At 41.3% G+C, this 14,856-nt stretch overlaps 1 pseudogene; it reads right to left on the bottom strand.

The window, feature by feature from the left end:
- Positions 1 to 255: 255 nt before the first annotated feature.
- LOC117253098 (uncharacterized) lies at positions 256 to 6,396 on the bottom strand (annotated as a pseudogene).
- Between the last annotated feature and the right edge of the window lie 8,460 nt (positions 6,397 to 14,856).

Below are 14,856 nucleotides of genomic sequence, written 5' to 3'. Positions count from 1 at the left end.
TTACAGCTTTTTGTAATGTTGTACTACTAAAGTTTCTATTTATTGTCTTTATGTTACTCATGTTGTATACATGTTCTTGCACATTTTTCCCCTGGCTACAAATTATATTTGTAGTAAATTAGTAAATAAATAAGTAATAAGTACATTTATAAATAAACACTGTTAAGCCATATGAAGTTATTTAAAGAATTTATTTCACAAAACAAGTATTTATTTACACCAGTGGTTCCCACAGTGGGGGTCAGGACCCCTGATTTACACAATACTCTTACACATATTTGTCAAGGCAGAGCAAACAGTGACAACCTTGTCCAATGCTGTTACATTTTCACCCTCACATTTCAGAAGCATGTTCACAGGTACAGTTGACTGTAAGAATTTAAATTTGTTCTGCACAACACCAATAACCCTCTCCACATGAATCCTAAGATGTGCAATGGCCCTGGTCTCCTCCATATCTTTAGCTTCCAGCTGTGCACAACCCCTTGTGAAAGTAGGTACCTTAACCTCAGCACACATCATGCCCACACTTTCCCTGATATTAAACCCCCTATCTGCCAGCACTACGTCACCTGGCAACAGTTTGTTGAGGAAACCACAATGCTCTGTTATATGTTTGTCGCTAGCGCGCCCACCCCACCCTACAGAAATGAAAGAAATTACACCCTGGGGTGTTATCACGATTAAGTATTTCATGGTGTGTGAGTGTTTATACTGAGAAAAGGTCTGTGCCCTTGCAAGTACATTTGAGGGCCTTTCAATGAAAACCTCAAAACAGTCCACGATGGCGGCCACATTTTTGCCAAAGGATTCCACAAACTGGTGTGGCATACTAGTCAATAAACTTTCTCTGGTTGGCCAGTACACTAGTGGAGACAGCTGTGAGTACATCACACTGAGAGTATGGTCAAAGGCACCACTAACTGTTGTCCTGTGCACCTGAAACAGATAGCTGAGGTGCTGTATTGGCAGGTCTAGTCTGAGGCGCATAAGAGTCAACAGGACAAGCTGGAAGGGTGAGAGCTTTTTCGACTGTGACAGATACGGTGTGAGACTGAGTAGAAATGTCTGAAACATTACATAGTTTGGAAGTCCCGTGTAATACTTCAATCTGTTATCATCACCACTCAGAAACTTCTCATTCATCTGGTACTCTTCAAGCTCCTCCTTCAGCTGTCTGTTTTCCTCCGAGAGAGTTGATGACCTCTCGTTGAGATGTGCAGAGTGCACATTCCTGTGCTGGGGACACCGGCTGCTCCACCGGATGCTGGTGCAGGAGCGACAGCTCCTCCTGGTGCTGTGCTGGGGACGGTGGCTGCTGGAGCTGGTGCAGGGGCGGCAGCTCCTCTTGGTAGGGCTGCTCGATTATGGAAAAAATCATAATCATGATTATTTTGGCCAACTGAAATCACATTTATTTATACGATTATGTATTGAATGCATTTATTGAACACTTCTTTTTTTAAAACACTTTCCCATCAAATGTTTTGAGGTCTCCTTAAAATAAAAATACATAAAAAATATGTTCTAATGTAGTAGTAAAAAAATATATATAACATCAACTATTGTAGTGCGCTCAATCTCTTGAAAACAAGTAATAGATAAAAAACAATAAGACATAGAAAATAATCATTTTTCCACGATTATATTAATTTTGAGATTGTCTGGAGCCAAAATTGAAATCACGATCAAAATTCGATTAATTGCACAGCCCTACCTCTTGGTGCTCTGCTGGGGACGGCGGCTGCTCCAGCGGGTGCTGGAACGACAGCTCCTCTTAGTGCTGTGCTGGGGACGGCAGCTGCAGGAGCTGGTGCAGTGCTGGGGATGGTGGCTGGTGGAGCTGGTGCAGTGCTGGGGATGGTGGCTGGTGGAGCTGGTGCAGTGCTGGGGATGGTGCCTGCTGGTGTTGGTCTGGCTGCTGACCTGCCCTCGCCAGGTGCTTTGCTTGTAGCTGAAATCTCAGTCTTTCTGTTTTCTTCACATCGTTGTGGCCCAAACGCAAGGATGGCACCCAGTCAGGGTGGTTCTCCACCATTTCATATGATGGTTTACCTAGAACAGAGCAATTTGATTATTAATTGGATTACAAAACATAATCAATTTAATCAATGTCTTAAGCTGGCAAACACACTACTAATTTATTTAGTGTCTCTGTGTACATCAACAAGAGTTTCAAGAAAATATCTCTCTGGTGTAAGCTACACATCAGAATGCATGACCTGCCTGTTACATGTAACAATAACATCCCAGTCAGCAGGACAGTACCTTGAGTAAGCAGTTTGTTAATCATCTACTCATCTATCATCAACAACTCACTCATCTGGCATGCGCGCAGTTTCTTGTAACTTGGTAACATTATGTCATATAGCCTAAATTATAATTTATGTGACCACATTGATTGGCTTGTAGGTTACAATCGCATCTGCGCTCACTCTGTGTGCACACCACTCTATTCATAATTAGTTAGACACACATCTCAATTGAATATAGAGAAAATAGAATAGAGTAGAATTGAATAGAATTGTTGGCACTGTCCACGGAAAACCGGGACTTGTTTGAAGCTAGGTAACTTAGGGGTTAGCGATGCCAAATACATGCCAGGTGCACTTCGGGGCTTTAAGAGTCAACAACAAAAACAACATGAACACATTTAAAGACATTTATAGAGCTTACCTTCATGAAAATGCAGTGAACACACTCTCATCCACCTGGGGATACTTTGGAAAGTAATATCCTTTCTTTTGACTGCAGCCACCCAAGCCATCCGGCGTCTCCTCGTCAGGTCAGAGACCTGGGGCCTGTATCACGAAGCAGGATTAATGTCTTAGCGAGGTAACTTCAGGGTTAACCCTGGGTTTTCGGTCTCACGAAGCCGGTTCAGTTCTTATTGGGGTAGATCACCATGGTAACTTACTCTGAACGGCTATCCTGCTCCGGAGCAGGGTAAGATCAGGGTTGAATCTGATCCTATAAAGAGCTCCACCCACTGGCCAATCAGCTGTTCGGAAAAAAAAGACTCCGTTGATAGAAATGCAGCCCAGTCATGACGGGAAGTTTAATTAATTTGATTGATTTTGATTTGAAAGTTTATTTTGAACATTAAAAAAGAAAAGAAAGCAACAACAACAGACAATGAAAAGATTGTTCAAAAAGGAGTGGAAAGAAGTCGAAATTTCATCCCACCCCTTTATAAGATAATTTGCGGACACTTAATAGCACCATTAATTAGTGCCAACATTTTGTTTTGTTGGAGGAAATGATCCCTGTTAAAGATAATGGGCCTAATTGACAGCTTTGCTGCTGGAAATGTGGAAAGTAGCCTATCATGTCTACACTTCATGGTGTTTGAGGGATTTTCCTTTTTGTTTTTTAAAGAGGGAGACTAGGTATATTTTTGCGCAGCTGTTAATTTCTAACACAGCTCAATATCAGGATGATTGTATTCAGACTATCAATTTCGTGTTGATATGATTTAATTGTGACGTCAGCTTTAAGCTTTATTGTAGCATATATAACGTTATGACAAAGAAGACCAATTTATCAGACGCAATGATGTTAGACGATAATTATAATACACGCAATTCATCTGCGCAGCATTGATTTCATGGGATTCAAGGGTGTGATCAGTGTCAGATGTACAGATACAGGTACTGTAGCTACTTGAACCAGTGATGAGTAATTTAACCTACACATAATTTTATTTGCTACCTTGTTTTGTCTTGATTTTTCCCTCTCTCCTCCTCTATTTCTTCTTTCCTGACCCGTTTTTTTCTTCTCTATTATGTGATTTCATTGACGTTTTGACAGGGGAATTTCTTTGATAAGCTTTTAGTGGCTTCTAACCTCTCTGGCACTTTTCTTTTTTTAATCTTGTAAATTTTATACTGTCTGTTTTTAACATTATGTGCAAATAAACTAATCTAAACTAAAACTAAACATTATTCATCCCGTTATGCGTTGCCACACGTTTCCTCCTCCTGCAGCTGCCACGGTGTTGGCCTTTTCTGTAATGTTGCTTTTCTCCTCCTCATATTTTAGTAGAATTACTCTATGAGCCTCACTACAAATACTTTTTTTGTCTCATATATGGCGCTCTGTGAGGACACTCAGTGATGCTCAGTGATGCTGCGCTTTTCTCATGATTGTGATTGGTCCGCTGCGTGCGCGTTCACGGCTCTTGATAAAGCAACCCTGGGTTGAGTTACCGAGCGTCGTGATACCGATTATCCTGATTGCCATTGTTAGGGTTAGTCAACCCAGGATAGGTCTGGGTAACCCAGGAAAGGTTGATCTCGCTTCGTGATACAGGCCCCTGATCTCCCTCCAATGTTTTCCATTTCGGAAAACCAAAATAACGCACCCCATTGTCTCTAAGTTTGCCATGCGAATCTTGGGAGTAACTGGAACAGTTTTTTACACAGCAGTGTCTCCCAGGTATCTTAGATGAGAGTAACGTTTGATAAAAAAAAACAAAACAATGAACGCGTTGCGGTGTGGTCGGTAGTACAGTGGAAGCGGTCGGCGCCAGTAAGTTCAAAATGGCGGAATAGGGAGCATGTCGTCATCTGGGGCGGGGGGCTGTGTCATTACGTCAACTCCTCATTCCTAATTTTAGACTCAGGACTTGCATTATGCCTGGTACACGCTACACGCTGGTATTCACCAATTATCCCCAGTCGTCTTTCACGGCGTGTGTGATGTCATCGGGTTATTTTTGTCCTGTTTTTATTACTTTGACTATTATTTGAGTCACTGCCAGAACTGTCTGTTCCATAGATTGTATAAAAATATGTGCCAGCCGACATGTTGTTGTAGTCACCTAAAAGCGTCAGCAGATGGCAGGAGCTACATTTGAAGCGCCATATGTAAGCTGTCAAGCTACTGTATCTTCCACAGGAAGTTTTGACAAATGTTTCAGAATAAAAGCCTATTTGGAAAATGGAGGGATTCTCTCAGCCGAGGTTATAAAGGGCTTTTAATTTGAAACAAGTGTTGAGTTTGAAGTGATGGTGCGATATGTTAACTTTACAAAGGACAACAGCGTGGATAAAAAGTAAAGACACAGAGGGATTAATAAATAACGGACCATCTATAATGTAGTTAATTTCAATTATACAACAGTTAGTTCCGGCCCTGCAATCTGATTGGTCGAGAGACAGTAAAACCGTGATGATATTGGAGTACAACATCATGGTTATTTCACTGTGTATATGTATCACTCCGCCTCACAGCTGATTGCAATCAACAATCAAATCAAAACTGACGGTTAGTGTCGGTTAGTGTCAGTTAGGTCAGCAGTTGCGTTGTAGGCTAGGTCGTAGGCACGAGGCCGCAGGCAACATCACTCCCTCTCGTGTGATATTGCTTAAATGAAGCTGGGAGCCTCTGCAGTTGTGGTGAGTAAAAGCCCCGCCGCTATTTGTTAATGTTATTACTTTATGTCCGACCGTGAGGATGTAGCCTACCATTGTTTGCTAGCTTGATGCTAATGACAGTTACGTTGACTCAGCGGGTTGACAAAGTGCCTCTGCTGTTTCACACCATCATTTCCCCCTTTTACTCTGTGTGGTAACATCCCTAGAGGAAATATTAAAAAGGCTGGGGCATTGTTGTCATACAGTTGCCTACGATCGTTCTGTGTTTCTACTGGTCAAAGTGACGGCTGTGATGGGAGAATTGGATCTCAGTGAAGGGCAAGTGGTCCATAACTTTAATTTTGGAGACAAAAAAATGTAGGCTTAGCGCCCTGTGATCCATTGCCCAATAGGAAATGTAGAATACTCAAAAGTACTTTAAAAGTGCTTGAGTTACTTTTCTCAGGGAGTAACGTTGGAAGTACTTTTAAAGTAATTGAGTTACTTTACTCAGGGAGTAATGCAGTAAAGTAACTGGTTACTTTTTTAGAAAGTAACGCAGTAACGTACTTTGATTACTTTTAAAGTAACCCTTAGCCAACACTGGTTACTTCTGTCCATCTGTCATAGCAACAACTTAGAAATCTTTAAATAAACAATTATGAGATGAGGGTAGGTGTTTTCCCTTGCGACTGTTTTTATTGTTACTGTTTTTACAGTAGTAATTACAGTAGTAATTCTGAGTTACAGGGTGCAGTCACATTTCAGCAGGGCTCTGCCAAAATGTGACTGCCCCCTGTAACTCAGGAATACAAGGGATGACATTCACAGCATTTCCTGGATTAATACTAGAAGTCACCAGATGCAGGCACAGTTAATCTGATCAATGTCACCCTTTGTATTCCTGAGTTACAGGGGGCAGTCACATTTCGGCAGACCCCTGCTGAAATGTGTATGTATGTCTATTGTAATTACTACTGTGTAGGGGTAACGGTACACAAAAATCTCGGTTCGGTACGTACCTCGGTACACAAGTCATGGTTCGGTTTTTACTTATTGGTAACCTTATTAAAACATACCACCACAGCAGTTAACTCTTGTTTGAATGAAAATAGAAATATAAACGTGAAAAATAAAATCCTGCTGTTTTTTTTAACACATTTTTTGAATGAAAAATATAAATATACAGTACAGGCCAAAAGTTTGGACACACCTTCTCATTCAATGCGTTTTCTTTGTTTTCATGACTATTTACATTGTAGATTCTCACTGAAGGCATCAAAACTATGAATGAACACATGTGGAGTTATGTACTTAACAAAAAAAGGTGAAATAACTGAAAACATGTTTTATATTCTAGTTTCTTCAAAATAGCCACCCTTTGCTCTGATTACTGCTTTGCACACTCTTGGCATTCTCTCCATGAGCTTCAAGAGGTAGTCACCTGAAATGGTTTCCACTTCACAGGTGTGCCTTATCAGGGTTAATTAGTGGAATTTCTTGCTTTATCAATGGGGTTGGGACCATCAGTTGTGTTGTGCAGAAGTCAGGTTAATACACAGCCGACAGCCCTATTGGACAACTGTTAAAATTCATATTATGGCAAGAACCAATCAGCTAACTAAAGAAAAATGAGTGGCCATCATTACTTTAAGAAATGAAGGTCAGTCAGTCCGGAAAATTGCAAAAACTTTAAATGTGTCCTCAAGTGGAGTCGCAAAAACCATCAAGCGCTACAACGAAACTGGCACACATGAGGACCGACCCAGGAAAGGAAGACCAAGAGTCACCTCTGCTTCTGAGGATAAGTTCATCCGAGTCACCAGCCTCAGAAATGGCAAGTTAACAGCAGCTCAGATCAGAGACCAGATGAATGCCACACAGAGTTCTAGCAGCAGACCCATCTCTAGAACAACTGTTAAGAGGAGACTGCGTGAATCAGGCCTTCATGGTCAAATAGCTGCTATGAAACCACTGCTAAGGAGAGGCAACAAGCAGAAGAGATTTGTTTGGGCCAAGAAACACAAGGAATGGACATTAGACCAGTGGAAATCTGTGCTTTGGTCTGATGAGTCCAAATTTGAGATCTTTGGTTCCAACCGCCGTGTCTTTGTGAGACGCAGAAAAGGTGAACGGATGGATTCCACATGCCTGGTTCCCACTGTGAAGCATGGAGGGGGAGGTGTGATGGTGTGGGGGTGTTTTGCTGGTGACACTGTTGGGGATTTATTCAAAATTGAAGGCACACTGAACCAGCATGGCTACCACAGCATCCTGCAGCGACATGCCATCCCATCCGGTTTGCGTTTAGTTGGACGATCATTTATTTTTCAACAGGACAATGACCCCAAACACACCTCCAGGCTGTGTAAGGGCTATTTGACCAAGAAGGAGAGTGATGGAGTGCTGCAGCAGATGACCTGGCCTCCACAGTCACTGGACCTGAACCCAATCGAGATGGTTTGGGGTGAGCTGGACCGCAGAGTGAAGGCAAAGGGGCCAACAAGTGCTAAACACCTCTGGGAACTCCTTCAAGACTGTTGGAAAACCATTTCAGGTGACTACCTCTTGAAGCTCATCGAGAGAATGCCAAGAGTGTGCAAAGCAGTAATCAGAGCAAAGGGTGGCTATTTTGAAGAAACTAGAATATAAAACATGTTTTCAGTTATTTCACCTTTTTTTGTTAAGTACATAACTCCACACGTGTTCATTCATAGTTTTGATGCCTTCAGTGAGAATCTACAATGTAAATAGTCATGAAAATAAAGAAAACGCATTGAATGAGAAGGTGTGTCCAAACTTTTGGCCTGTACTGTACATTTCTGCTTTAACAGTTTTACTCAATTAAAATAAAAAGTATAGTGCAGCTGGTCAGCTTGAAAGCCTGCTCAGATTCAGTTTTACTAGGAACTTACTTAGCTTTCCCACTTTGTTAAAGTGCAGTAAACAAAACATGCTTATATCTAAAGTGCAGCTTAAACAATTTTACTCAACTCCAATGGCGTTGGTTATTTCTTTAGCGCGATGGTCAGGGAAACGCTCTTTCTTTTTAAACGACGACGATATCGTAGTTTGCACCAGATTGCTTTTTCTAGTCGTGCCGGTTAACGTTCAAACTCGGGTGGTGTCGCTTTAGATGCTTTAGCATGTTAGACGTGTTTCCAAGTACATACCCGACCGCTGTTCTGCAGTGTCGGCACACTGCTTTTGTCTTGTCAACTTGTTTATTTCCATCTTCGTATTTTACCCTGAAACCAAAGTGTTCCCAAACGGAGGACTTAAGGTTTGCAGATGGGTCTTCAGGTTCGTCAGGCTCACTTGCCATGTTGTCAAAATGCAAGAATGCGCTGCACAAAGTGAAAGCGGAGATTTACGGTCGGACTCGGTCCGTCACTCAATTATGTCCGTCGGGGAACTAGATATTTTAAATGGTTCGGCTCGCAAAAATGGAATTAAAATAAAACAAAATAAGATAAAATAATATCCTGCGCCCAATAATTCGGTACAGGGTCGTGCCAAACCGAAAGTCGCGTACCGAACGGTTCGACACAAATACATGTACCGTCACGGCCCTACTACTGTGTACTTCTTGTCATGGATCCTTGAAAAGCACTTTCTAATTTCTCATCATTCATTATGTGATTGCTATTTAATATGACATCAAAGCTCTCTGCATTCATTTCCTTTTCCTCATTATAAAATTATTCAAACAGAAATGGTTGAGCATTTAAATATAACTTTATTTGTAGGTTAAAGCGGTGTAAATTCACATTACAAATCATGTGTTAACAGCAGCAGCAGCAACAACAGCAACAACAACAGCAACAACAACAGCAACAACAACAACGGCAAGGGAAAACACCTACCCTCATCTCATAATTGTTAATTTCTAAGTTGTTGCTATGACAGATGGACAGACGTAACTACTAGACTATGAAAACATCAGGTTTCTACACAGGTACTGATGGTGTAACAGAAAGGTGGACAGAATGCACGGATGTGTTTGGCAATGACTGGTGCCTATTTGTTATTGAACAATTTTTAATAAAGGGTGGAAAGAGGTTCTTTTTGCCTACTTTATATATTTGTAATGACATATCCGCGCTGTTCTCTCTCCGTTACATATTCCATAGCCTAAATACTGTGGAGAGACAGTCTCTTCACTTACAGATCCTAAACAGACCAACACTGCCCCCTAGCAAACCTAATAGGCCTAAGTATTGATGCGCGCTCCCGACGATGGCAGTCTCTTTTCGGCATGCAGTCTCTTTTCGGCACAACACCTGAGCTAATAGCGGCCATTCAATTCCATAGGCTCGTTCGAGATGAACTGCGCCTCGCCTGAAAAGTAGACGAGAGCAGGCGGCCGCAGCGGGGGGGCGGTGACAAAAAGCTGCTGTGAAGTCAGACAGTTTCCCCACAGTTTCCAGCAGCCTTCAGTCCGTACAGGAAGTCACAGACACACTTAGCCTACATCCTGTCTGGAATGATATCAATTCATTAAAAAAAGTGATCAGACCCATATATCAGCTTGTTTTCAGTCTCCAGTTGTTTATGATAGATTCATTTATTAAAATGCTTTACAGGTGATCTGTAGTTTATGTTCATGGTTTATCCTCCATTTGACATGAATTCTCCTGTAAATCAGCATCATATCAGTTTGACCTGTCCCCTAAACTACACAGGCTAAATAAATTTTAATTTAATAATTAATAAACTGTTTGAGTATAAGGTTAATATTTTCAGAGGAAAAAAAAATACAAGACAACAGTTTTCATTAAGGCTCAGTTAGATACAGTCAGGGCTTCACATCTGTACAGATGTTATTTTAAGAATCCTCACATCTTACTGACCACACAGAGCCGGCCCAAGGCATAAGCAAACTAAGCACCTGCTTAGGGCCCCGTGACCACTAGGGGGACCCCAAGAGCAATTAACTTCAAAAAAGAAATAATAATAATAATAATTTATTACTTTTTTCCATGTGTGAGTGATGATGATTCATGTATTATCAATTGTACGTTCTTGTACAAAAAGACAATATTATGTTAACAGAGTGTAGTTTCATACTGCCTCTCTGCTCTAGACTAAATGTCAGAACTCTGCTAGTAAGGTGTGCATCCAGCCATGCAGTGCGCACTGCGCATCCACGGAGCTAGGAACAGGTGGCTAATAATGTCGCAACAAAGGACATACCCTTCAGAGGCAGAAAAAAGAAAAAGAAAGAAAGAGGAAGAGGAGAAAACAAAACAAGATAAAGGTATGTTTGCATGTCTTGGTCATGTAACGTTTGGTGTCACGGAGATTTTGAAAAGTTTCCTCAAATTAGGAAAGTCCCTAATTATTGTTGATATTTCGTTCCAACTATGTTGGCCTATAATAGCAAATTAGCTAGCTAACGTTAGTTCAAAGCCAGAGAAGGCCCGATGTATCAAGTTTAGATCGTTAAGACGTAGCAGGGAGAGCGTTTGCTCATTGCCAAGATGTCGCTGAGACGTCGGCCTTTAATCGAAAATGACCACCACGCGATGTTCCAACGATCAATAAAAAAAAGCTGCGCTCAGTGGGCACTCCTTCATTAATATTCATATGCTTCGTTAACTACGACCTTTATTCATTTAGGTCGGACCTTTCAAACTACAAATATTTCACCATTCAATGTGAGAAATCAATGCTAACATTCAAAAATAGCTGACTGTTACCCTATTTTGTGTGTAAGTGTGCACGATGAAGAGACAAAAGTCAATTTGAGAAACTTTATTTTCAAATTTCCACAAACAATATCTGATGGCCAGTCCGCTTCTCCTGGCAGCCTGCAAGACACAGAAAAGACAATGAGCATGTAACTTCAAGAAACAAATCCCAACTTCACCACTGTATTTTTTTTTTAGCATTTCAGCTGTCTTTTAGCCAGATTGAAGGCTTTGGGTCCGTCACTCTGCTTAATTTAGTGTTGAAACTGTTAAATAACGGGATCTGGCGTTAACTCTGTTAACCCTTAACAGCAGCTCAGCAATCAGTCCTTCATCTCGGAAAAACAGTGGTTTCAAAACTGCGCTATTACCTGTACCCACCGGCTCAGTTTGCTTTGCAGAGGAGGAGACCTCGACTGATAAATTGCCCAGAAAATCACATTACCAACACAACGAAGGCATCCTTAAACTTCACTATTTGACCTGCGCGCTCCTTTCTGCTCCTGTCACCCACACTTAAGCACCCGTTCTGGGATACACAGTGTTGGCCCGTCCCGCCTTACCTCCGCGCTCCTCTCCGCTCCTGTCACCCAAACTTGAGCATCCGTCCAGGGTCCCGGAGGTCAGGCCGGGGGGCCGCGGGACCACACTTCCACTTTATCCCAAAACGAGTGCTCACGATAACCAGATGAGCAGATAATGTCAACGTGGGAAAATAAAATGAAAACACCACAGTTGTAGGCTGTTAGCTAACATGAGCTAAAAGGCTAAACTAGCTATCAGCTAACGAAAGATAACATTAGCTGGTGGGGACATGTGCTATATACACCCAGTTGTGCCTCCAGTTAACTTACCTGAAACCAACTGCGATGAGATGCTGTGTCCTCTGAGCTCAGTTCCAAACAAACACCGCGGAGATGAAATTCTATGGCACTGGGCCGACCCAAAGCCGACGTAACAGAGACGTTTGATGAGCTGGGACAACAGAGTATTGAATTTAAAGATATCCGCCCATGCGGCCGACGCTTGTTAGACATTATAAATTCAGGGCCGATGTGTCGTCCTCAGGCCGACGTCGGCCAGATGTATGTGTGCTATCTGGAAGGTTAGATAGCATACTATTCAAGCTAACGTTTTTGTGTTTGTGTATGAATATGTTGATTCTCGGTGTGTATATATAGGCTATATCTATATTCTGGGTCGCTTTTTGGCATCAAAACATTTTTGATAACAAAGTTTGATAGCAAATGTTTAATTATAGCTGCTGCGCAGCAATGGCCGGGCAATTTTAGGCAAAACTGGAAATTGTGAGCAACACACACACTAAAACAAAGCATATCACAACATAGACATTGCATCATATAATTATGGCATGCCCTTCAAATTGTGGATGAGTGGCTGAAGTGATCAGACTCATAATATACAAAGGAAAGAAAAAACTCAAGAACAAGAAAGTAAGAATAACATTAACTGCTAGCAATTATGAACAAACTGGCCTGATCTAGCTTAAAGCTAAACATTATCCATGGTGACAAAGATGAAAACATTTTTTAAAATGTAGCTATTGGATAGACTCTGCATATTGACTGATAGATAAGCCAAATAAACAGGGAAAAGAGACAAGGGATAACAGGGAAAAGAGTTGATAAAGAGTATTTGTCTCTCCGCAAAACTGCCTGGATCATAATTATTTTAACCTTGGTAGTCTCTAATCCACATAGCATGATGCCTGAACATAGGACTTTCACATTAAAATGTCTTTTCTGCCTTAGCTGAGGCTTGAACTCACAACTTCTGAGACTGAGGTCCATCTTCTATCTCACTGAGCCAATTGGCAAGTGACATTTCACATGTGGCTTCACAAATTGACTAAGCCAGTCACCTGTGTGCAAGACAGCAGCTGTTAGTGTGTAAAGGCAGATTTCAAACGACTGTCAAAAATTCAGTTATTAAGACAAAAATCCAAAAATACACAAATTGCATCTAGACAGCATGGAGATGTTTGTAATTTGTTTTTAACAATGATTTATTGGCTCCATAAGTGAAAAACTGATGTTTAAAAATGCCATTTTTGCACTGACTCCAATTGTTTGCATGAGAGCGAAATTCAAAATGCTGTAAAAAAATTTAGTTTTTGAGATAAAATTCTGATATTTTCCAAACATCATCTACCATGACTCCAAAATTTTGGCATTTTTTTAATGAACATTGAAAATATATTTAGCAAGAATTTGCAAGTATATGTTTACAATACCGTTTACAGTCAAACATTTTGATCCACTGTGTGGATCGTTTGTGTAGGACAGTCTGAAGATGCTCTGTAGCAAGTTTGGTGTCAACTGAGCAAAAATTGTGGGAGGAGATAGGTTTAATAAGTTTTACAGTTTTTGAAAAAAAAACAGAGTGATGGACTTCATAATTTGCAATAGGTTTAAATGTACAAAAGTTTCTTCAGTATTGGGGCTGCATTTTGGTGAAATCTGTAGCACATATGGTTGATTTGTTGTGAATTTTCAAAATTTTGAAATTTTGGTGGTTACTTGCTGTAGTGCCACCATCAGGACTATTGGCCTGTTTTTGCAGCTGAGGCAATCTGGCATGGGAATGGACCTTTGTGCAAAGTTTGGTGATTTTTCGCGCATGGGAAGTATGAGTTCCTCGGAAGAAGAAGAAGAAGAACATGCAGCAAAACAATAGGGTCCTGGCAGCTTAGGCTGCCTGGCCCCTAATAACAACTAACATTAATTACAGACGCGGTGACGTTTGCTAGCAATATGTTTTTGCGTTAATGAATTAACTTAGTTAACTTATAGTCTGAGATATGTTGTTTGCTGCAGAGCATAGTAGGTATGTGAGTAAATAAACATATTCCTTTTACATCAACTTCCTATTATGCTCATGAGTTATATGAAACTTCCCCAGGAGCACTGTTAAAGTATTTTGGAGGAGGCACTGATTCAGCCCAGGGGCGGTCCACCTCCTCAGGCTCAGCCAAGCCTAATGAAATACAGTACAGGCCAAAAGTTTGGACACACCTTCTCATTCAATGCGTTTTCTTTATTTTCATGACTATTTACATTGTAGATTCTCACTGAAGGCATCAAAACTATGAATGAATACATGTGGAGTTATGTACTAAACAAAAAAAGGTGAAATAACTGAAAACATGTTTTATATTCTAGTTTCTTCAAAATAGCCACCCTTTGCTCTGATTACTGCTTTGCACACTCTTGGCATTCTCTCGATGAGCTTCAAGAGGTAGTCACCTGAAATGGTTTTCCAACAGTCTTGAAGGAGTTCCCAGAGGTGTTTAGCACTTGTTGGCCCCTTTGCCTTCACTCTGCGGTCCAGCTCACCCCAAACCATCTCGATTGGGTTCAGGTCCGGTGACTGTGGAGGCCAGGTCATCTGCCGCAGCACTCCATCACTCTCCTTCTTGGTCAAATAGCCCTTACACAGCCTGGAGGTGTGTTTGGGGTCATTGTCCTGTTGAAAAATAAATGATAGTCCAACTAAACACAAACCGGATGGGATGGCATGTCGCTGCAGGATGCTGTGGTAGCCATGCTGGTTCAGTGTGCCTTCAATTTTGAATAAATCCCCAACAGTGTCACCAGCAAAACACCCCCACACCATCACACCTCCTCCTCCATGCTTCACAGTGGGAACCAGGCATGTGGAATCCATCCGTTCACCTTTTCTGCGTCTCACAAAGACACGGCGGTTGGAACCAAAGATCTCAAATTTGGACTCATCAGACCAAAGCACAGATTTCCACTGGTCTAATGTCCATTCCTTGTGTTTCT

Source organism: Epinephelus lanceolatus, chromosome 13, assembly GCF_041903045.1.
Source record: "Epinephelus lanceolatus isolate andai-2023 chromosome 13, ASM4190304v1, whole genome shotgun sequence".
Lineage (NCBI taxonomy): Eukaryota > Metazoa > Chordata > Actinopteri > Perciformes > Serranidae > Epinephelus > Epinephelus lanceolatus.
Note: the sequence above shows the minus strand (reverse complement) of the source record. Positions and strands in the feature narration are given on the sequence as shown.